The following is a 24,344-nucleotide window of genomic DNA, read 5'->3' as shown; positions in this document are numbered from 1 at the left end:
CTCTCTAAGCCTGTCTTACTAATTTCTAAAATGGAGATGATAGCATTTACCTCACAAGGTGTCTGTCTATAAGGATTAAACGAGATGTGAATATAAAGTAGTGTTGGAGTGAGTATGTGCTCATTATTTTGTTGCTGTTGTAATTGATGACTGTGATGATGGTAAAAAATGACGATGATAATTTTAGGTAAAGTATTTTCTTGAGATTCCATTTCTTTTTTGTTGTTGTTTGTAAAATGAGGATAGTTATCCTTAACTGATAAACTTTAAAAAAAAAGCTGTAAATAGAAGTGCTCAGATTGCAGGGTTGTTGTTTTTAAATTTTTTTTAAGCAATTGCATTTTATCTAAAGATTATATTAGGCTATTTTTTACTTTTAGAGGTTTCCAAAATGCTCTTGTTGTTGGGGTGTGCTGTTGGACTGCTGCTTCATTTATAACCCATAATAAGAATGCAGTTTTCTGTCTGTACATTGGAGCTTGTAGCAGAACAATTATCTGTGTTTATGACTTAGATATTGACTATTTACTAGGACAGAGTTGTTTTTTTTTTTTTTTACATCTTTATTGGAGTATAATTGCTTTACAGTGTTGTGTTTCTGCTGTACAACAAAGTGAATCAGCTATACATATACATACATCCCCTCCCTCTTGAACCTCCCTCCCACCCTCCCTATCCCACCCCTCTAGGTGGTCATAAAGCATCGAGCTGATCTCGCTGTGCTATGTGGCTGCTTCCCACTAGCTATCTGTTTTACATTTGGTAGTGTATGTATGTCCATGTCACTCTCTCACTTCGTCTTAGCTCCCACCCCCACCTTGTCCTCAAGTTCGTTCTCTACATCTGCGTCTTTATTCCTGCCCTGCCCCTAGGTTCATCAGTACCATTTTTTTAGATTCCATATATATGCGTTAGCATACGGTATTTGTTTTTCTCTTTCTGACTTATTCACTTTGTATGACAGACTCTAGGTCCATCCACCTCACTACAAATAACTCAGTTTTGTTTCTTTTTATGGCTGAGTAATATTCCATTGTATATATGTGCCACATCTTCTTTATCCATTCATCTGTCGATGGGCACTTAGGTGGCTTCCATGTCCTGGCTATTGTAAATAGAGCTGCAGTGAACATTTTGGTACCTGACTCTTTTTGAATTATGGTTTTCTCAGGGTATATGCCCAGTAGTGGGATTGCTGGGTCATACGGTAGTTCTATTTTTAGTTGTTTAAGGAACCTCCATACTCCATAGTGGCTGTATCAATTTACATTCCCACCAACAGTGCAGGAGGGTTCCCTTTTCTCCACACCCTCTCCAGCATTTATTGTTGGTAGATTTTTTGATGCTGGCCATTCTGACTGGTGTGAGGTGATACCTCATTGTGGTTTTGATTTGCATTTCTCTAATGATTAATGATGTTGAGCATCTTTTCATGTGTTTGTTGGCAGCCTGTGTGTCTTTGGAGAAATGTCTATTTAGGTCTTCTGCCCATTTTTGGATTGGGTTGTTTGTTTTTTTGATATTGAGCTGCATGAGCTGCTTGTATATTTTGGAGATTAATCCTTTGTCAGTTGTTTCATTTGCAAATATCTTCTCCCATTCTGAGGGTTGTCTTTGTCTTGTTTATGGTTTCCTTTGCTGTGCATAAGTTTCATTAGGTCCCATTTGTTTATTTTTGTTTTTATTTCCATTACTCTAGGAGGTGGATCAAAAAAGATCTTTCTGTGATTTATGTAGGACAGAGTTTTACAGAGCATTTTTTGTTGGTTCCCCATCCTCCCCACCTTTCTTTTTTTTAAAGCCAGAGTATTTGACTGTAAAAGTTCATTCTAGTGGGTAGTGTCCAGAAGATTTGGTGACCGTCATTTTTGAAAGTGGAAACACTTAGTGACAGGTGCTGATGGTGGCACTGGTGTGTGTGTGTATCTGTAAGGAGTGAGAGTTCAGAGAAACCAAGGAGGAATGCCTAATAGAGAAAACTGATGTGTTGGTCAAAGCAAAGTCTTAGAGTTAAGAATTGAAATGTTTACTTTTCATTCCTTCAGATGCTGTGTTGACTACAAGATGTCTGCAGATGCAAATGTTTCCTTTACTGTCTTTCTTGATGTGGTTTTCCCTGGCTCTGCTTTGCCAGTTTCATCCTGACATATAGTTAAGAATCAGCAAGATAACTATTTTTTTTACTACAGACTTGTGTATAAACTATGACAGTAGAGAGTCATTTCCATTAAAATCTACTTTGTGTGCAATAATGTGTTATTTTTTCCTTTATGTTTTAAACATTTTTGTTCTTGGTTGGTTTTTACTTGAGTTTTTGGAAGGTAGACCCATTTTCAGGCTTAGTGAAAGATCGTATTATTATTATTACTATATTTAATTTTATTATTATATTTTTTCTTATACTCATGAATTTTGGTGATACATATATATTCATTCCCAAAATGCTTCACATGATCACTGTATTTTTTTGTTAGTCAAGGTTAAGTTTGTTGACTGTGACCATTGAACCCTGAAAAACAGCAAAATTAATTGGCTAATATTTTTGAATCTGTGACCCTGTCCTCATTAGCTCCATAAGCTCAGTGTTCACAAAATATCTCACCAGAATGAATGATAAGACTGGTATATTGTTGATTTGGCACCTGTGCACTCATTAGATATCGTAGAAGTAAATGAACTAGTGGCAGAAGTAAAAGTATATATTTTTAATTATAAACCTATAATACAAGAGTAGCCGTCACACTATGTATAAAACTGGTGACCTGTAGGATGATCTTTGACAATCACTAACCTGAACTATAATTTAGACGTTTCTTTTAGTTGTTGAAGTGTACTGGTTGCAGGCTTCCCACCCACAGGAGAAGTGAGAAGAAATGGAACTAGGCTGTTCATGTCTTGAAAGAGAACCCTACTTCTACTGTGCCACCCACCGAAAATGTGCTCTTACCTAGTGGGGAAAAACATTTAGAGTTTTCTGTTAATGAGCCCAGTAGGATGGATGAAGCCCTGGTAACTCCTAAGAGCTTATTGAATTACAGAGAAATTCCAGTTGTCAGAGGTTTAGATAGGAGAGAAGTTATAGGGTATTGCTTTGCAGAGGTAAGCCTGCATTTGAAGAGGATTTTCTCCTCTCAGTAAAAACATGGACCAGTTTCTCCCAGTTTGTGGTGTGTATTTTTCACGATCTCATGCTAGCCTTCTGTCTAGTTTTTCATTCTTCCAATTTGCTCTTCAGTTTCATTACTATCTATTGTCCCTCTTGTATCTCTTTTTTTTTTTTTAAGTCAAACATGGCTGGTTTTGGACTAGGGATAAAAACAGACAAGCAGAGAAGCACTGTTGGAAACAGCAGATTCTGGTGTCTAGTATTCTGAGGTTCCCAAATAACACGGGTTAACCTGTGCATATGATAATGGATTTCTGGAATGGGCAAGTGGCTGACAGTTCATGACTGTTTAACCTGGTGCAGAGGCAAAAATATGGGCAAATGGTGTGTGGTGCTCCTTAATATCAGGTTTGCCTCTAAGGAAAAAATATGTGTAGTGTTAATACTGGCTTGCATCTGGGCTGTTTCAAGTTCTTTGCCATGGAATACCAGAAGAGTATTAAAGAAAGAAGGGAAGCACTTGGATTTAAATCTTCATCTCTCAAATTTATACCAATAATCCTGTTTGTTTTTCTTTATCATCTGTAAAATAGAGTTAATAATATCAAGCCTGCTTATTTATAAAGATTAGAGGGAAAAGTTAACAAGAATTTCTTGGAAATTGGGTAACTATAGGGGAGAGACTTATAGAAAGGCAGAGTCTGAGAGGGGAAAACACACACACTGGGGTGGGTCACTTAGGGAGAGATAGAAAGAGGAATACACACACACCAAAGGCAGAGAGTTAGGGTCAGTCAGAGATAGAGAGGGGACATTGGAAACACAGAGGGACAGTCAGACTGAGGCATTTAGAGTTAGAAAGAAGGGTAATCAGAGATGTAGAGAGAAGGGCTGACTTAGAAATGACAGGTGGATGCAGGGAGGGAGCTGGAGAAAGAGAGACTGTGAGGGGGAACAACCAGGAGGGCATGACCAAGAGATGGGAGCTTATTGAGTTAGTTTTTGTCTGTTATTTGGGGAGATCTTGTAGACATTTGTAATTAGCCAGGAAAGGGAAGAAATGCAGATATTAATAGTAAATCAAGAAACATGTTTATGCAGTTTTTATTACACTAAAATTTTCCCTTAAACACTAACTTTATTTTGCATATTAAACATATAAACACCAAGCCAACTTTTGTTACAGGCTTGTTGACTACTTACTTGACCCCTTCATAGTATAGTTTAAACACATTTTAAAAAATGAAATAAAATGGTTATTTTCTTTTTTAGAAATATTTCTTCTTAAAAATATCTAATATATGCTTACTGTAGAAAACTTGGGAGATACAGAAAAATTTAAAGAACAACAAAACTCATAATCTCGCAATCTAAGCAACACACAATGAGGCCTGCATTTTTCATGTTTACTTACAGTCTTTTTTTTTTTAGGTATTTATTAAAGCTCTTCTTCTTTCCTAACAGAACCAAAAAGCTGTTTATAAGTCCAAAATCATTTTTTAAAAATTAATTAATTAATTAATTAATTTTTGGCTTCGTTGGGTCTTCATTGCTGCATGTGGGCTTTCTCTAGTTGTGGCGAGCAGGGGCTACTCTTCATTGCGGGCTTCTCATTGTGGTGGCTTCTCGTTGCAGAGCACGGGCTCTAGGCGCATGGGCTTCAGTAGTCGTGGCACGCGGGCTCAGTAGTTGTGGCACACAGGCTTAGTTGCTCCGTGGCATGTGGGATCTTCCCGGACCAGGGCTCGAACCCGTGTTCCCTGCATTGGCAGGTGGATTCTTAACCACTGTGCCACCAGGGAAGTCCCCCAAATCATTTTTAAATTAACTGTTTGTGGTGGAGTTAACTTTATATTCCTATTTTGGCACTTAGGTACTTCCATAAACTATAGTATTTGTATACCTATTTTTATTTCCTACCTCCCTAGGTTAGATTAATAACTAGGCTATCTGTTATTCATATTTGTGTTTTAGACTAACCAAGTGTCTTACATATAGTAAGTACTCAATATATTTGAGATGAATTGTTAAGTTCTCTAATTAGAAACTTTCCTATTTAAATAGTTCTGTCCAATTTCTCATCGGCAGACTGGATCTTCCTTAATGTTGAGAAAAGCTTGATTTTAGGCTGTGTGTGTGTGTGTGTGTGTGTGTGTGTGTGTGTGTGTTTTTAATATGAAGTTACTGAACTAGGAAAGGGGTGCTTTTTCCGGTCAGTTTCGTTATGTAGCAAGCTACTCTGAAATTTAGTGATGTATCAATAAAACAGCCTTTTATTATGCTATGGATTCTGCCAGAATTCAGACAGGGCAGTGTGGAGATGGCTTGAACCTTAGCTAGAAAGGCTTGAAAGCTGGTGGTAATTTTGTGGCTGGAAACTAGAATCTGGAGCCTTCTCCACTCATGAGCCTCATGATTGAAGTTGACTGTCCCCTGGAACACCTACATATGGTCTCTCCACATAGACTTAATTGGGCTTCTTCACAGCATGGTGGCTGTGAAATTTTTGACATTGAGTTGTACGAGTTTTTCATATATTTTAGATATTAACTCCTTATGGAACATATCATTTGCAAATATCTTCTCCCATTCAGTAGGTTGTCTTTTCATTTTGCTGATGCTTTGCAAAAGCTTTGCAAAAGCTTTTGAGTTTGATGTAGTCCCATTTGTTTATTTTTGGTTTTGTTGTCCTTGTGCAAGGAAACAGATCCAAAAAAATATTGCTAAGACTGATGGCAGAGAGCATGCTGCCTGTGTTTTCTTCTAGCAGTTTTATGGTTCAGGTCTTACATTTAAGACTTTAATCCATTTTGAGTTTATTTTTGTATTTGGTGTAAGAAAGAGGTCAAGTTATATTCTTTTGCATGTTGGTGTCCAGTTTTCCCAACATCGTTTATTAAAGAGACTATATTTTCCCCACTGTGTATTCTTGCCTCCAGTGTCATAGAGTAATTGACCGTATAAGTGTGGGTTTATTTCTGGGCTCTCAATTTTGTTACATAGTCCGGTCAATCTTTGCAATTCTTCCCATTCTACTAGATGAACTGTATGTTGAGGAATGCAAAATATAGCAGTATCTATTTGAGGTTATTAGGGCTTCAAGCAAGAGGAGGATCTTGAAGGAAGTGATAGAATGACAAATTGACTTGAGAGGACAGAAGAAAATTCCACATAGGGTGATGAGACGTTAGAAGCCAAAAAGTACAATATATGTGAACTGAATGAGACAAAAAGGGTATTTTAAAAATATTGCACAAATGGAAGGTTTGATTTTACTGATGATGATGAGTAGTAAAGAGATGTGATTTGTCAGGCTTACATGTCTGTGGGGGTAATGAAGAATTAATGGGAAGCTTTGAAGGCTAGGCTGAAGAACTTAGATTTGATCCTATAGATGATGGTATTTTTGTTGAAAGTCATATGATGAAAACAGTATTTGAGAAAGGTTGTCCTGGTAGCTTTGTGGGATAACGTCAAGCAGGGAGTGGCTGTAGGGTATCTCAATAGGACAATCATGGAATAATATGGAAATAGAAAACATGATAGCTCTTGTGAAGGAAGAGCAGTAAGAATGGGGTTAGAAAAGCTGAAAGAGTCGGAATACCTCAAAGTTTTGAGCCTGACAAATCAAGTGTATCGTGGTGTCTTTTTTTTTTTTTTTGCGTTATGCGGGCCTCTCACGGTTGTGGCCTCTCCTGTTGCAGAGCACAGGCTCCGGACGCGCAGTCTCAGCGGCCATGGGTCATGGGCCCAGCCGCTCTGCAGCATGTGGGATCCTCCCGGACCGGGGCACGAACCTGTGTACCCTGCATTGGCAGGCGGACTCCCTACCACCGCACCACCAGGGAAGCCCCAAAATTACCAGTAGATAAAGATGTTATGGACATGAAGTCTTTTTTTTTTTTTTTTTTTTTTTTTTTTGCTTTATGCGGGCCTCTCACTGTTGTGGCCTCTCCCGTTGCGGAGCACAGGCTCCGGACGCGCAGGCTCAGCGGCCATGGCTCATGGGCCTAGCCGCTCTGCGGCATGTGGGATCCTCCCAGACCGGGGCACGAACCCGTTTCCCCTGCATCGGCAGGCGGACTCTCAACCACTGCGCCACCAGGGAAGCCCCAGGTGTCTTTTTTTTTAAGATCTGTTTTGATGTGGACCATTTTTAAAGTCTTTATTGAATTCGCTTCTGGTTTTTAATGTTTGGTTTCTTGGCCTCGAGGCATGCGGGATCCTAGCTCCCTGACCAGGGATTGAATGTGCACCCCCCCTGCATTGGAAGGTGAAGTCCCAACCACTGGACCACCAGGGAAGTCCCTATTGTGGTGTCTTGATAATGACATTATCTGAGAAAGGATCTCAGATAGGTCTAGGGAGAAAGATAATGAGTTCAACTGCTAATACAAGTTTTAGGTATTGGATAATTTGAGTGGCAGTTGAAAAAATCTGGTGCTTTAAAAATAAAGAACTTAATAATATAAATGAATGCTGTCCCTTTGAAAGTAATCCATTTTTAAGACCATGCATTTATTTTAGCAAATAAATATTCTTTGGAATTTGTCTTTTGGAACTGCTTTCAGAACCAATAGAACCATATAAGAAAACCAGTCTCATTACTTTATGGTCATATCTTTTGTGCCCAAGAGTATTATCTTGCTTGATCACTCATCTTATCTACCATTTTTATTTCTAAGTGATATTTGACGGTTCCTAAAAGTTAATCTGCAGAGACATGAAATTTATTACCATGGTGAATATTTAAATAACTATCATCGTTGCTGAGGACAACCTTAAAAAGCTGTGACAGCATCCTTAGAAAAGGTGGTAGTGCATGCTGGTTAAGAGGGTGGGTTCTGGAAGCCTAGATTTGAATGATCTCTTTAGTACATTAGTTCTGTGTATTGAGTAAGTTACTTAACTTGTCTGGGTCTCAAGTTTCCTCATTTTTATGATGAGGATGGTGATAATATGCCCTACTTCATAGGATTATTGTGAGGGTTGGCTCTTAGAACAATGCCTGGCAAATATTAAAAGCTCAGTAAATATTAGCTGTTTATTACCATCACAACAACTACCACTACTGCTACCACCACCACTTTGGCTATTTATCTTTTTTGTTTTAAAAATCACTTGTGTTCCTGTTTAATTATGTCTTGTACAAATGGAATGATAGACAGCTGGAGATAAAAGTAGACCTCAAATAAATGATCAGACATATAGTGATGAAGTTTTATAGAATGTTTGACCTAGAACTTAGTGGGAGGAGAGCAGAAAAGACCAAGGATGGAATATTGGGGAATATTCATAGTAACGGAGTGGGAGGCAGAAAATGAGCCGGCAGAAGGGCAGTGGAAGATTGTTTAGAGAACAAAAGAAAACAAGGAGTGTACATTAGTATAGAAGTTATATTAATTAGGATTAGATTTGTTTGCAACCAAATAACAGAGACTTAAGCATGATAGATTTCATTTCTCTCGATGTCATGAATTCCAGAAGTAGTCTAGGACTGTTGTGGTTTATCATGGTGTCATGTTGTTGCTCCACTGTGCATGGATTCACTTGATGGTCTAAGATGGCTATTGGAGTTCCAGCCTTTTCATCCACGTTCGAACCAACAGAAAGGAGGAAGATAAGAACATATCTCCCTCCCTTTAAGGATACTTCCTAAAAGTTATATATACCACTTTTGCTCATATTCCATTGGTCACATAGCCACATCTTCCTGCAGGAGAGGTTGGGAAATGTAAACTATTTTGAATGGTCAGTGCCTGGGAAGAAAAAACAGGAACAATAAGGATAATCCAAGGGTAGCTAGATGAGGACTATCAGGTAGATAACAGAGTTAATTGTCTTTAGGATAGTTTAATTCATTATTGGTAATCCTTGATAAGAGTTTCAGTACTTGGCGAAACTATGAGTATGAAACTACTCTTATCAAATTGCATCAACAGTACTTTATTTTTAGGGTATAATCCCTTCATGAATCCCTACTTCATTAGGATTATCAGTCTCTTATAACGAAAAAGATTATGGGTATGTATATATACGTGTGACATAGACATATATATTATATATATAATGTATATATCGTCTCGCTTAACATTAGTGTTTGCCAGAATTTCTTCATATGGCAGCAGCATGCAGTAAAATTGATGATAATTAAGCCTCTGATATCTTTCTTTAGTTGTTTTCAGCTTCTAATTTACCTAGCCTTCTATCCACTCTCCAATTTGGTTGTTTTGGGCCACTGTTTTTAATCTGTCTCTGTCCTTTTATATTACCACTCTCTCTCACTGCTGTTAATACTTCCCAAAATAGATAAATGAGCATATTTAATTAAATGTGTTATTTGCACTGTCCTGATCATTAATCAATTTGTAAGTAAGGTCGGACCTACAATCTTCCTAGTATTACCATGACTGAATTCTCTCTATCCACTAAATTGGTAATTATTTGCTTTAGAGTTTTTTTTTTTATTTTTAAAGCTTCCATATTTTGTATGTTTATGTTCTTTTAGTGTTGGAAATATGAAGGTCTTCTAACAAAAAGGGGACTATGTTTTCCCTAGGATTTTTGTCCCTTTCAATTGAAAATGTTTTATTTATATATTTTGAACGATGAACAATATATTTAAGATAAGAAATTCATATGTTGCTATTTATATTTTGTCAACAGACATATAGTTTAAAATAGATATAGTTTAAAAAGGGTTTGTAACAAAATATAGTGAATAGTTACTGTGTCATTCCTGCCCACTCTCTCTAGTCCTCTCCCTAAAGGTAAACACTTTCAATTCCTTAAGCTGTTCCTTCTGGCATTTACAAATCTCCGTGTTTTAAAATAATATGTGTGTAATGCTGTCTTTTGATTCACCAATTTATTCATTATATGTTGTGTTTCTGTTATGATAAAGTTTTATTGTTCTTATAAATTTATTTATTTATGGCTGCATTGGGTCTTCGTTGCTGCGAGCGGGGGTTACTCTTCGTTGCGGTGCAGTGACTTCTCTTGTTGCGGAGCACGGGCTCTAGGCATGCGGGCTTCAGTAGTTGTGGCACGCAGGCTCAGTAGTTGTGGCTCACGGGCTCTAGAGCGCAGATACAGTAGTTGTGACGCACGGGCTTAGGTGCTCCGTGACATGTGGGTTCTTCCCAGACCAGGGCTCGAGCCCGTGTCCCCTGCCTTGGCAGGCGGATTCTTAATCACTGTGCCACCAGGGAAGCCCAGTTTTATTGTTCTTAAACCACAATCACCACTGCTACTCCTCCCCTGGCCTCGCAGTTTCTGTTACAATATTTGGTTAAATCAAATAGTTAATGTTGTGTTTACATTATGTCTGTGCAAATTTTATTTGCTTATAGTGTCTTAAATAGTGGCCTCTAAGTGCAGTTTTCCACAAGGTCAGTAACAGTAATCTGTCATTTCAAATTTTCTTTCTTTTTTAAAAAAATTCTTGGAAATTTCTCTTCTGGAGACTTTCTTTGTCCTCCTGTCTGAGCCTACTCTTTGGGCCTGCTGCACAGCTCTTTTCCTGGGATGATTTTCCTTTGTTGTCATCCTTAGACTTTTCTCTGTTTTGGATATGATTCCCAATATTGTTGGAACTCTTATCTTCTTCATTCTTCATTTACCCTCTTGCTTGAGTGGAGCACATCCTCTAGTAGTTGTGTTGTATTAAAAAGATGGTACTATGGCGGAGAGCCTGGGGATGACTGCCTTCAACATGCCTGTCTCTGTCGCAGAGCTTTAATCTGAAATGGTTGCATTCTACTTCTAGTTCACAGTTAGCATCCTGGAATTCCCATTCACCAATATTCCTTCACTTCTCTCTTGTGTTGGATATCCTGTTTTCCATATCCCATGTCTTTCTTTGTTTTGATTTATGTATTTGATTTATGTGCCAGGTACTGTGCTAACATCTTTCTTCTGTTTAATTCATGTTGACATTATTTCACACTACAGAAAATTACAAGAATGAACAAAAAATTTACCCAGATACCCCAAATGTTGCCACTTTACTGTATTTCCTTTCTCTGTCTCTTCCCCCCCAACCTGCAATATTTGTTTCTTGAACTGTTTGAGAGTAAGGTACAGATCTATTCCCCTGTATACTTAAATACTTCAGAGTGCATTTTCTAAAAACAAGGACATTCTTGTATGAATGCACAGTACAGTTGTCAAAATCAGGAAATTAACATTGATTTAATATTATTATGAAGTCCACAGACTTTTTCACATTTCACTCATTGTCCCAATAATGTACTGTTTTATAGCAGAAGGAAATTCTGGCTCATGAAGTGTATTCAGTTGTCATGTCTCTTTAGTTTCCTTTAATGTGGAACATTTCCTCAGTCTTTGTTTTTGCATGAGTTTGACATTTTTGAAGAGTACAGGCCAGTTAATTTGTAAAATGCTTGTAATTTGGGTATATCTGCTGTTTTCTCATTTCTGGCACGAGTACCACAGGAGTAATGTTATGCTTCTCAGGGCATCATGTCAGGAGGCACAGGATGTTGAAATATTAGTAATGTGATCTTGGATCACTTCATTAAGGTAGTATCTGCCAGGTTTTCCACTATTTTTCCTTTTATAATTTTTCTTGGTGGTAAAATATACATAACAAAATTTTATCACTTTAACATTTTTTTAATTTATTATTTTTTTAACATCTTTATTGGAGTATAATTGCTTTACAATGGTGTGTTAGTTTCTGCTTTATAACAAAGTGAATCAGTTATACATATACACACGTTCCCACATCTCTTCCCTCTTACGTCTCCCTCCCTCCCACCCTCCCTATCCCACCCCTCTAGGTGGTCACAAAGCACCGAGCTGATCTCCCTGTGCTATGCGGCTGCTTCCCACTAGCCATCTATTCTACGTTTGGTAGTGTATATATGTCCATGCCACTCTCTCACTTTGTCACAGCTTACCCTTCCCCCTCCCCACATCCTCAAGTCCATTCTCTAGTAGGTCTGCGTCTCCATTTCCATCTTACCCCTAGATTCTTCATGACCTTTTTTTTTTTTCTTAGATCCCATATATATGTGTTAGCATACGGTATTTGTTTTTCTCTTTCTGACTTACTTCACTATGTATGACTGACTTTAGGTCCATCTACCTCTCTACAAATAACTCAATTTCGTTTCTTTTTATGGCTGAGTAATATTCCATTGTATATATGTGCCACATCTTCTTTATCCATTCATCTGTCGATGGACACTTAGGTTGCTTCCATCTCCTGGCTATTGTAAATAGAGCTGCAATGAACATTTTGGTACATGACTCTTTTTGAATTATGGTTTTCTCTGGGTATATGCCCAGTAGTGGGATTGCTGGGTCATATGGTAGTTCTATTTGTAGTTTTTTAAGGAACCTCCATACTGTTCTCCATAGTGGCTGTATCAATTTACATTCCCACCAACAGTACAAGAGTGTTCCATTTTCTCCACACCCTCTCCAGCATTTATTGTTTCTAGATTTTTTGATGATGGCCATTCTGACCGGTGTGAGATGATATCTCATTGTAGTTTTGATTTGCATTTCTATAATGATTAATGATGTTGAGCGTTCTTTCATGTGTTTGTTGGCAATCTGTATATCTTCTTTGGAGAAATGTCTATTTAGGTCTTCAGCCCATTTTTGGATTGGGTTGTTTGTTTTTTTGATATTGAGCTGCATGAGCTGCTTGTAAATTTTGGAGATTAATCCTTTGTCATTTGCTTCATTTGCAAATATTTTCTCCCATTCTGAGGGTTGTCTTTTGGTCTTGTTTATGGTTTCCTTTGCTGTGCAAAAGCTTTTAAGTTTCATTAGGTCCCATTTGTTTATTTTTGTTTTTATTTCCCTTTCTCTAGGAGGTGGGTCAAAAAGGATCTTGCTGTGATTTATGTCCTAGAGTGTCTGCCTATGTTTTCCTCTAAGAGTTTGGTACTGGCACAAAAACAGAAATATAGATCAATGGAACAGGATAGAAAGCCCAGAGACAAACCCACGCACATATGGTCACCTTATTTTTGATAAAGGAGGCAAGAATATACAGTGGAGAAAAGACAGCCTCTTCAATAAGTGGTGCTGGGAAAACTGGACAGGTACCTGTAAAAGTATGAGATTAGAACACTCCCTAACACCATACACAAAAATAAGCTCAAAATGGATTAAAGACCGAAATGTAAGGCCAGAAACTATCACTTTAACCAGTTTTAAGTATACAGTTCAGTGGGATTAAGTGCATTGACATTTTGTTTGTAATTTTGAGGCATCTTTGCAAAAATACTTTGAGATTTTATAAATATCCTGTTACTCCTTGAACTTTTACTCACTAACTTTAGTATCCATTGGTGATTTCTGCCTGAATCATTTTCATGATGGTTCCTAAATGGCGATTTTCTAATTCCATCATGTCTAATACACTTATTTATAATACTTTATTTCATTATTTATTTTGACGCTGTTCCTGATTTGGCCAGTGGGAGCCCCATTCAGGCTGATTCCTGTCTCCTTTTGCCTTGCCCTTGTCATTCTTGGAGCACTTCCTCACTTTTTACTACAAGATGTTCTAGGCTTATCTTGCACTCTTCCAGCCTGAGTCCTGCAATAAGTTATTTCCTCAAAGAGCTCTGGTTTGTTTTAGTAGAGAATGGCTCTATAAGCCAGGTACTGGACTCTAGATGTCCATTGACAGTGCTGCTGGGTGTCAGTATCATTGCCTTTAGGCCCTTTCAGTAGACATCTAGGAAATAGAAATATGTGATATGTGTGTGTGTCCACTCACGCTCATATACATCTTCATCTGTCTACTGAAAACAATGAGTTTATATTGATACCTCTGATTCCAGTCCAACACTACAGGGTTTATTCATTCTGTATTTATAACTCCCTGTTCCAAAAGTGAGAAACCTGCCCCCATTATTCATGTTTTTACTTATTGGCCTAATCCTGGAATACCAGAAAATAGTTTAAGAATTGCTAGCTCATACCACTACTTAAAAGACACCTAGTAAGTAGAGTTCAATATTTGTTTATAGTTTTTTCCTGTACCCTATGGGCATATAGTCTAAATCTCCACTGGCCAATAAAGTAGCCACTAACCACATGAATTGAGATGTGTTGTGAGTGTGAACTGTACACAGTTTGTAAAGTTAGTATGAAATGAGAAATGTGAAATACCTCATTAATATTTAAATAATATGGTGGTTATATGTTGAAATATTTTAGATATGTTAGGTAAAATAAATTTATAAAATTAATTTTACCTATTTTTATTTTAATGTGGCTACTAGAAAATATTAAATTTCATATGTGGCATCCATTGTCTCTCTGTTGGACATCACTGAGCAAGAAACCATGTTCAGAAGTTACTTGGATTAGTTTTCTCTCCCCAACATTCTTCCTATAACGTGGTTATGTTAGTTATTTGAAATACAGTTCATTTCTATTGTATTCTAAGTTTTTCTCCCCATCCTAATTGATCTTATTTATTTTTGAGCATGTGAAACATTAATATGGTTCCAAAAGTCAGAATTGTATTAAAATATATGTGTATATATACTCAAAGCATTGTCACCCATTTCTTCTTCCTTTTCACCCTGTTTCCACCCATCCTCTATAGGTAACCAATCTTATCTTTCTCTGAATTATCCTTCTTGTGTGTTTTTCCCCCAGGAATGAGGAGATACACGTTTATTTTCTTATTTCTTAACTTTTTACACAAAATTTAGCATACTATGGATAGTCTTTTGTACTTTGCTTTTTTAATTTAACATTTCACTTAAATACATTTTGGTATCCATTCCATATCAATTTGTAGAGCTTGCCCTCCCTCCCTCCCTCCCTTTGTCTTTTCCTCCCTCTTAGGGTTGCATAGTACTCTATTGTGAGGATGTTAACCATTCTCTGTGGCCATTTCCAGTATTTTGAATTTATAAACATTGCTGCAGTACTAACCTTGTTTATATATATTTTTGTACATTGGAAATGTATGTTTGGGTAAATCCCTAAAATAGGAGAGTTGGGTCAAAAGTTTAAAAGCAAATATAGTTTTCTTAAGTATTGCTAAATCCCTTTCTGTAGGGGTTGTACGAATTTGAATTCCCACCAGCAGTGCATGAGTTTTCCCACAGCCTCATCGTCAGAGTATGTTGGTATGCTTTTAAATTTTTGCTAACCTGTTTATAGTTCGAGATAGTATCTCGATACAGTTTTAATATTCACTTAGTAGTAGTTAATGATCTTTTCATAGAATATATAAAGGCCATTTTAATATCTTTTTGTGTGAATTGTCTTGTATTTTTAAATTCATTTTTCTATCAGGTTTTTGATGTTTTCTCCCTCAATTTTTAAGTGTCTTTAAAAAAATATATATATATAAATAAATATATATATATTAGGTATATTAGCTGTTTATAGTGATATATGTTGCACATATTTTTCTCCCAGTTTGTCAGTTGTCTTTTACTGTGTGTGTGTGTCTGTGTCTGTGTGTCTGTGCATCTGTGCATGTGTTTGAGCTTTTATGTGGTCCAATTTTTCAGTCTTTTGTTGCATCTGAATTTTGGGTTATAATTAGAAAACCTTTCCCTTTACCCAGGGTAAAGAGGAATTCACACACGTTTTCTTCTAGTACTTGTATGGTTTTAGTTGTTACATTTGGATCCCTGATTCATTTGGAATTATTCTAATGCATAATGTATGAGTTACTAATCTTTTTCTAGATGCTAATTACTTGTTTCAACATATTTTCTTTAAAAAGTACAATCTTGCCCAATATCTTGAAATGCCACCTTTATCCTATATTAAGTTTCCATTGAGTTTATTTCTGGACTTCTGTTCTTTTATACCAGTTTGTTTATTCCTGCATCATTATCACACTTTTAATTATAGAGGCTTGATAGTATATCAAGGGCCAGCTTTAAAATTTTTTATGTTTTATTGGCTATTCTTACAAGTTTATTTTTCTGTTGAATTTTAGTATCAGCTGTCTGTCTCTGTAAAAAAGCTTGCTCATATTGAGATTTTTATTGGGATTACATTACATTTATAAATTAATTTAGGAAGAACTGACATCTTTATGATGTTGAGTTTTCCATCCAAGAATGAGGAATATCTTTCCATTTGTTCAAATCTACTTTTTGTCTTTCAGGAATGTTTTAAAGTTTTCTTTATATTGTTTTTGAACACTTCTTGTCAAATTCTCCATTTCTTAAAAACTTATTAATATGGTTTGTAGATTTTTATGCCAATATTTGTAGAACTACATTATTCTTTTATTTTAAATAAATTTATTTTACTTATTTTATTTTTGGCTGTGTTGGGTCTTTGTTGCTGCACGCGGGCTTTTCTCTGGTTGCAGCGAGTGGGGGCTACTCTTCGTTGTGGTGTGCAGGCTTCTCATTGTGGTGGCTTCTCTTGTTGGGAGCACAGGCTCTAGGCGCACGGGTTTCAATAGTTGTGGCACACGGGCTTAGTTGTTCAGCGGCATGTGAGATCTTCCCGGACCAGGGCTTGAATCCGTGTCTCCTGCATTGGCAGGCGGATTCTTAACCATTGCGCCACCAGGGAAGCCCCACATTATTCTTTTTAATGTCTGTATTGTTTTCCATAGTATAAATGTACCATAATTTAACCTGGCCCATATAGATGGACATTAAAGTTATTTATAATTTTTCACTATTATAAATAGTTGTGGAATAAGTATCCTGTAGAAATCCAGTTATTTCCTTATGACACATTCTTTGAAGGAGAATTGCCTGGTCCAAAGGTCCTTTGATATATAAAAGATTTTGAAATATTGTTAAAATGCTTTCTACATTAATAAAATGTGTACCTCCATGAACAGTGTGGAGTCCTGTTTAGTCTGTACTTACCAAAACAGGACCTTATTGCTCTTTTTTTCATCTTTACCAGTTTGATGGGTAAAATAATATATTTATTTTGGATTTCTTTGCTAACTGATGTGATTTATTTTTTCTTTGCTAACTGATAAGTTTTATTTTTTATTCATCCATCCAGCCATCCACTCAAAATATTGTTTGTTTTTTTTGTTTTGTTTTGTTTTTTTTGCGGTATGTGTGCCTCTCACTGTTGTGACCTCTCCTGTTGCGGAGCACAGGCTCCGGACGCGCAGGCTCAGCGGCCACGGCTCACGGGCCCAGCCGCTCCACGGCATGTGGGATCTTCCTGGACCAGGGCACGAACCCGTGTCCCCTGCATCGGCAGGCGGACTCTCAACCACTGCGCCACCAGGGAAGCCCCACTCAGCATATTCTTATTGAACATCCACCATGTGCCATCCTAAAAGTTAGAACTATAGTAATGACTAGAAGTTGAACATCTTTTTGTGTTTTGATCATTTGTATTATTTTCTTATCTCTCTCTCTCTTTTTTTTGATGGCAGTTAGATGTTTTGTCCCCCTCAGACTAGTTCTCAGAGGACTGAGAATGAGAGAAGATGACATTTCCTTATTCTGTTTTGTTGTTGAGCTTCTAAAAAGTGTGTGTTTATTTTCAATGCACTTTCTATGGTAAATCATTGTGTTAAACTGTTAGTATTCATGAAATGAGATCATGAAAGTTAAATGCACAGACAGGTGTCAAAGAAGTGATAACTACATATTTTTATAAAAATAATTTTTATTACTGTTATTTTCCAGGTGAGGCTGCTATCTGTCAGAAGGGAACTTTTTGTACCATTTGCCTCAGACACGGTCTATCTGCACGTTCTAGAGTTTTATTATTCAAAAAATAAATGTCACTTATTTGGTAAGTCAGTTAACTATACTTATGTATATTTTAGAAATATTGTTTATTTACTCTGTTTGCTTATATTTTGTTTTTTAAGTGTCATTTTATTTTGTAACTCTCATGTAAAACAAGTTTGAAAGTGGCAATATCCTGAAAGGCGTTCAGGGTCTTTTGAAGATTTTCTTGCTTCTATTTACTGTCTTTCTTAAATTTTGGTTTTGTTGTAGAGAGAACAGGGGCTGGTTAAATATTGGAATTATTTCTCAAAGTTGAATTACTATCTTTGCTCTTTTCAGTCTCTTTCTACTGTAAGAACTGAGAATTAACATCCTTCCTGTCCAGCTCTAGCTTCCCTGTAGTTCAGTTAGGGAGCAGCAAAGATGCAGTTTTATTGTAGAGGTTTGATGAACTGATTCGGGAAGACTAGATGGGCAATTAAATCCTCAGTACAGCATAATAAAGCAGAATGAGTAATGCTATCAAAGAACTTAGAAATGAAAACTAATTAGATAACTAGTAAAACTGATTTTAATTTTTAAAATATTACTCTATAGGTGTTTATTTTTAATTAATTCCTTTTATCTAAGAAGACTTAAGTTGATATGACCTGCTGTTTTGCGAGAGGTTTTTCTTCCCCACATCCTCTGATGATCTTTTCAGTTTGTTCCAGCTTCTGACTCTCATGTGTAGCCAGTGGCAACCGGGAAGCTGATATATAGGATGAAGGATTTTTCAGAGGGTCAGGCACAGCAACTGTCAGAAGATGACTGTACTTGTGTGCTGCTGAAGCACATGGCAAAGAATTGGATGGAAACTATAGTGAAACGACACTGGTGATTTCCAGAATTTCCTTTTAATGTTAATATTGAGAGCTGAGCTTAAAACAAAGTACTGTCAGATAAAATTTAAGGATGAGGAGCCATAGGCACAGAAAAAAGGGGAAGGAAGATTCTCCTTTGATATGTTTTTTGGTAGCCTCTTTGCTTCTGTTAGCATTGGAAAGCTGACTTCAGATGTTCCTAGATGATGTGCATGGCTCGTGTGAGTAGAGGCATGGGATTTTATCGTACCTGACTCTGAAACGGCCCAGATCTCAGAGCAAACCAAGTGAGTTTTAATCTTGGTTATTTAAAATCTCCTTGTACCTGTCTTATTGAGAGTATTATTTTTTTTTAAGAAGAAACTAATTTGCAACTGGCTATAAAGAGCGACATTGTGTCCGGGCAAATGCTGTCCTAACACACTGCGCTGTCCCACAGGGGTAATTCTCAAGTCCCCAAACACAGTGCTGACAATCTGTGGCAGCCTGTGAATTGTTGGGCAGCAGTTGGGGAGGATGGACAGCAGAGTGAGGTGGTCGTGTGCAAGTTACAGAGGAGATGGGAAGGGGGAGAAATGAGAGAAGAGCAGAGCATCTCAGGTTCTGTGGGCAATTAGAATGGTAGCTATTCTCCTTGTTAGCTCTGCTGATACAATTGTGAAACGAACAGCTGGAGTTGGTTTTGGTGGGGTAGAAGTAGTGTGTTTTACTTTTCCTTTCAAGCTGTTATTGTTTCATTCTGTCTTCAAAACTGTAAGGTTAGATGTTCTGTTGATGAGAGTAGGGATTGGATGGATTGAAAAGTTTTGAAGAGACTAGAAATATCACTTCATGCTGGAAAATGAAACTATAAAAGTCAGTGTAATGGGGATGGGTCTTATCTTTTCTAGGAACTGTTACAATGGTAGTAAGGCCAGTTACCATATCTAGATCCAGAATGACTGGGCTTTTATCTCAGACAAATGTATATCCTGTTACTTATTTGTTTATTAGATTTTATACACATATACATATATCACCAGCTATTTGTTTCAGAAACACTTGGCCAACTATAGGAGTCTTCATCAGGTATCAAGGCATGAGTTTCTGGGTATTATTTGGATTGTGGAGTAGAATATAATGTGGGGCAGGCTTTGGTTCAGTTCTTTCTCTGGTTCTGAGAATGGCTATACAAAATAAGTGTATTTGATTGCTCCCCTAGATGTAATGTTTGTTACTGAGTATGGGATTAGACTTGGGGCACATTGTTTTGGAGCCCATCCCTCCTGTTCATCCTGTTTCTGGGTTTTGGTTAAATGTTACACTTGCTCATTGATACCATCGGGTTAAGCAAGCATAAGAGAAATGTCAGTGTTAACATTGTGTGCTGTCTCATCACATTTACCTGATGGTACCTATTAAAAAAGATGACAGGGTAAATGAATGGGCAGATGGTGTAAGGGAAGGTATGGAGAACTAGAGACACAGTAATAGTATCACTTCTCAGGAATTGTCTGTATGGTCTAGACTTGAGTCTCCATTGCTTGGGGTACTGAATGTCTAAACCTAGTGTTGAAGGCCCTCCAGGCTGAAAACAATCTTTCTGGCAGAATGTTCCACACTTTCCTATATTGAACCTTGGCTCTAGTAGTTTCTATAGCTGTCTCCAAAATAATGCTTTTTTTTAAAAAATTTATTTTTTTAATTTATTTATGTTTGGCTGCGTTGGGTCTTCATTGCTGCATGTAGGCTTTCTCTAGTTGCCGCGAGCGGGGGCTACTCTTTGTTGCGGTGTGCAGACTTCTCATTGCAGTGGCTTCTCTTGTTGTGGAGCACGGGCTCTAGGTGCGTGGGCTTCAGTAGTTGTGGCACGCAGGCTCAGTAGTTGTGGCACACAGGCTTAGTTGCTCGGCGGCATGTGGGATCTTCCCAGACCAGGGCTCAAACCCGTGTGCCCTGCATTGGCAGGTGGATTCTTAACCACTGTGTTACCAGGGAAGTCCCAAAATAATGCTTTTTGCTTACTGCGTCTTCAAATTGTTCAGGCTATTCCTTTTACTTGGAATATCTCCCTTCAATTCTCAGTCTACATACCAGCTTCCAGTTCCTCCTACCTTATGACATCTTCTTCAGCTATTCCAGGCCCTAAGTGATAGCTCTCTTTTTATCATTTACAACTTTTCTCTTTGTTTGGCAATTATATACTACCGTAAAACAACTTTTTTTGTTTTTCTAAAATTTCTTATCTTCCCAATTAAGTAGAGATAACTTAAAGAGGAGGCTACATTATTCATGTGGTTCAAACCATGTTCTTACCTGTGGTCCAACTTTACAGTTTCCACTGTCCCAGCATAGGTCTCAGTACAATATGTGCACTTAATAAATATTTGTTTGCTGCAAGAAAATACCATCACCTATTGTTAGCTTTTACCAACCTTTAACATTTATCTTGCTTTTTGTATCATAAAAATAATAGATTAGAATAGGATTTAGTACCTGAGCCATGTTTGTTCAGTAGATTATTCTACTTTGAAAACCTTTTGTAGCACTCTGTACAGTCTTCCTGATCCTTAAAGGGGCAGTTCTCTGAAGATATCACTGTATTCTAAGATAATTGTTTGTTATTCTTGAAACTCTAATTAGTAAACTTTCAATCTGCGTATAAGAGAAGCTTTTATTAATTATCTGATGTTTTCTTTGCCTGCTTTAAAATGAAGCTTGCTTCTTTTGGTGTCTCAGTTTCTTAGCCACATTTGGCTTTCACACTTGGTACTGTAGCTACAAAGAGGAAGGAGACATAGAGTTGTTGTAACTATATCTCTAACATAAGTACTCCATCTCCTTTACAATTATTCTCTTTTGTTATTATTGCACTTTGGTATTTCTGTTTTTTAAAACTGTGCTATGCTTTGTTTTACCCCATTTTTTAGAAGGCATGTATTCTAGTCTACTGTAGTAGTTAAGTGCAGGGACTTCGAAATCCTAACCAACACTTGGAAGCTGTGTGATCTTAAGTAAGTTTCAGATTTCTCATCTGTAAAATTGAGAAAATAATAGCTACCTCTTAGTATGTACTTGGGGTCAAATGAGATAACATATATAAGACACTTAGCACAGATTAAACCTAGTAGTCTCTACTTTCAAAATTTACTTAATGGTTTATTAGCTTTAGTTTGTGAATCCTAAAGGGGAAAAAAAATCAAGCTTAATGTATGTCAGGTTTGAGGCACAGCCCTGAAAGCCTTATTCATTTCAACTCTTTTATTGTCAAGTATAGGATATCAATGCAACCCAGGATAGACCCAGGAGCGGAACTAATTTCAAATAAGTCTAGAAGGACAGACCAACCTCCAGATGTATAGTGAGGGAAAGAAATTTTAGGAGGGAGTTTTCCTCTCTCCTCCCTACCACCAGGTATATATACAGAGCAGGTAGCAGACTTTTCTCTGTACATTTCTGTTACATATTATATTGCTGTTGTTCAGTTATATTAAAGCTTTGATCTGACTACCTTTTGAGGTGGCCAACAGTAGGTGCAAACATTAAATTTGGAACAGTTAAGTTGGTGAACCATGGGGTTACCACATCAGTGGAGTGTGAAAGAGACTAAGTTGCGGACTGTTTCCCAGCCTGTAAAGCATGAAATCAGTTGGTGCCAATGCATGGCGACTGTGGCCAGTGGAGTGTAAAATAAGTTGGGAGCGTGAATTGTGTTATGTTGTAAGAAAAACCTTTTCATGCCATAGTTTGTTTACATATTTTGGGGCCCTCAAGATCCCGTTGGAATCATCTATCCAGACAATCATCTTTCATTGTCTTGATACTCAGATTTTTTGTGAAATGTTTCTTCCAGTTATGCAAGCTATATTCTTTGTTCAACTGCATGCACAGAGGCGAAGGCTGTAAATGTCTGAAGCAGACTAATATTAAAATACTGTAACTGTTATATTCTGTTTAAGATGACATCTGAAAATACCTTCTGCAGCAGGTATTTTATGTACAAGTTTCTTTTCTTTTTAGATTCAGATTTGAAAGTGCACTCTATATTCTGCTTTGAAGGCTTCTGCAGTCTAGGAACTGTGTCATCAGTTTCACTGGTCATTGTTCCCATGTTCCCATGTGCCTCTGGAGAAAGGGAAGAATGTAGAGAAGGGTAACGTTTTCAAATGGTCAGGGGAGTTGGCAGGAAGAAGTATAGAGATTATTCTTACGGGGAATAGAAGAGAGGGAATTCCTCTCCTGACACCTGGTGAGGTTCTTCACCATATGGCTTTGAGGATGAGGCAAGGTGAATGAGGAAGTTTCAGACTTAGTAGTAGATTATTATTGTCAGCACTTTTAAGTCTGGAAGGTTATTGGGAGTAGTCATGCCATGAAAGCATTAATCTTTCATTCTTATCCTAGTTGATTTTCCTGTTTTACTGCAGCAGTCTTTGAGCTCTCTTTGGTTGCTATGCATTTATACAGATTCTAAGCAAATTGTTGATATTTATGAAATTAATAGATGATTGTAAGAGATCATCTTGCTGAATATCAGGCAGTCTAGTGTAGTAGTTAAAAGCAGGGACTTTGAAATCCTAACCAACTATGAAGCTTATGTGATCTTGAGTTAGAAGATCACTTAGAAGCTATGTGATCTTGAGTTATTTAAGCTTCAGATTTCTCATTTGTAAAATTGAGGTAATAATATTTACCTCATAGTATTATAGTTGGAATCAAATGAGAAATTAGATATATGAAATATGTAGCACGGTCCCTGTCATATCTAAGTCCTCATTGAATGGTAGGTAGCTGTTTAATTTTTCTTTCTCTTCCTCTGCTACTACTGTTGGTACTACTTTGCCACTACTTCACTTTTGCTTGTAGAGCCTACACCTTAATGGAACAGAAAACGTAATTAGATGTGATTCACAGCAGCAGATTTTGAAAAATATGTCACTGTTCTCTTGCTTAATCTATTGCTTAATAGATCTTTCTTAACCAAATAGAAACTCTATAAAAAGACTTTTTAGTGAAAGGAAAGGATCTTTGTGTTGGCTTGAGATAGCCTTGTAAAAAAATTGATTATTCTAAAGTGTATTTGGTTAATGCAAATAAAACAGCTTTTCTATGAACTTAGGGAGTATATAGAAATAAAGTAAGAGTTTAAGGAATTGTCATTCCTTATTATTCACCTAGCACCAGTTATTTTTTCTGAGGAGTTGCCTTTTTTTGAATTCCTAGGAGAAATGTTTTGTCTGGTCCTAAGAATAGTTGTAGTAGAGTTCTTGTCCAATGTTCGAGGACATTTTTGTGGGAATGGGAGGGAAAAGTCATCCTGATCATTTACTAATGAAGATGTGCCTTAGTGTGAATAATATATTTGGTTTTGATGTGTATTATGTGTTTATTTTTTTTGTATTTTGATGTGTATTATGTGATTATTTTTGCAGCACAATTGACTTCCTGATTAAACTTTGCTCAGCTAGTATATCCTGAGTATATATACTAGGTGGAAAACCGGTTAAGGCAGCTATGATGGTGATAAAACTACTTAGTTTAGTTGATGGGAGATCTGGGTTCTGGTCTCACTTACCACTCAAACAGCTACAAGTCTTAAGTAAATTCCTCAAACAGTTTCCTCATCTTTAAAATGAGGAGGTTATAGGACATGATTTTCCAAGGTCTTTTTCAGCTAGCTGTAAGGTATAAAGATCTGTATGGAGT

At 37.1% G+C, this 24,344-nt stretch overlaps 1 protein-coding gene across 4 annotated transcripts in view; it reads left to right on the top strand.

Annotated features, from left to right (window-relative positions):
- The window catches only part of R3HCC1L (R3H domain and coiled-coil containing 1 like), a 91,106-nt gene that overhangs the window by 1,524 nt on the left and 65,238 nt on the right, over nucleotides 1–24,344 (top strand). For all 4 annotated transcript variants that reach the window (XM_060034318.1, XM_069541521.1, XM_060034317.1 and 1 more), the window contains exon 2: nucleotides 17,749–17,857. The gene's annotated coding sequence lies outside the window, so the exon portion shown is untranslated. The remainder of the gene's footprint in view (nucleotides 1–17,748; nucleotides 17,858–24,344) is intronic.

The sequence above is a fragment of the Delphinus delphis genome, chromosome 16, assembly GCF_949987515.2.
Source record: "Delphinus delphis chromosome 16, mDelDel1.2, whole genome shotgun sequence".
In the NCBI taxonomy this organism is placed as follows: Eukaryota; Metazoa; Chordata; class Mammalia; order Artiodactyla; family Delphinidae; genus Delphinus; species Delphinus delphis.
This window is presented reverse-complemented; position numbering and strand designations above follow the sequence as displayed.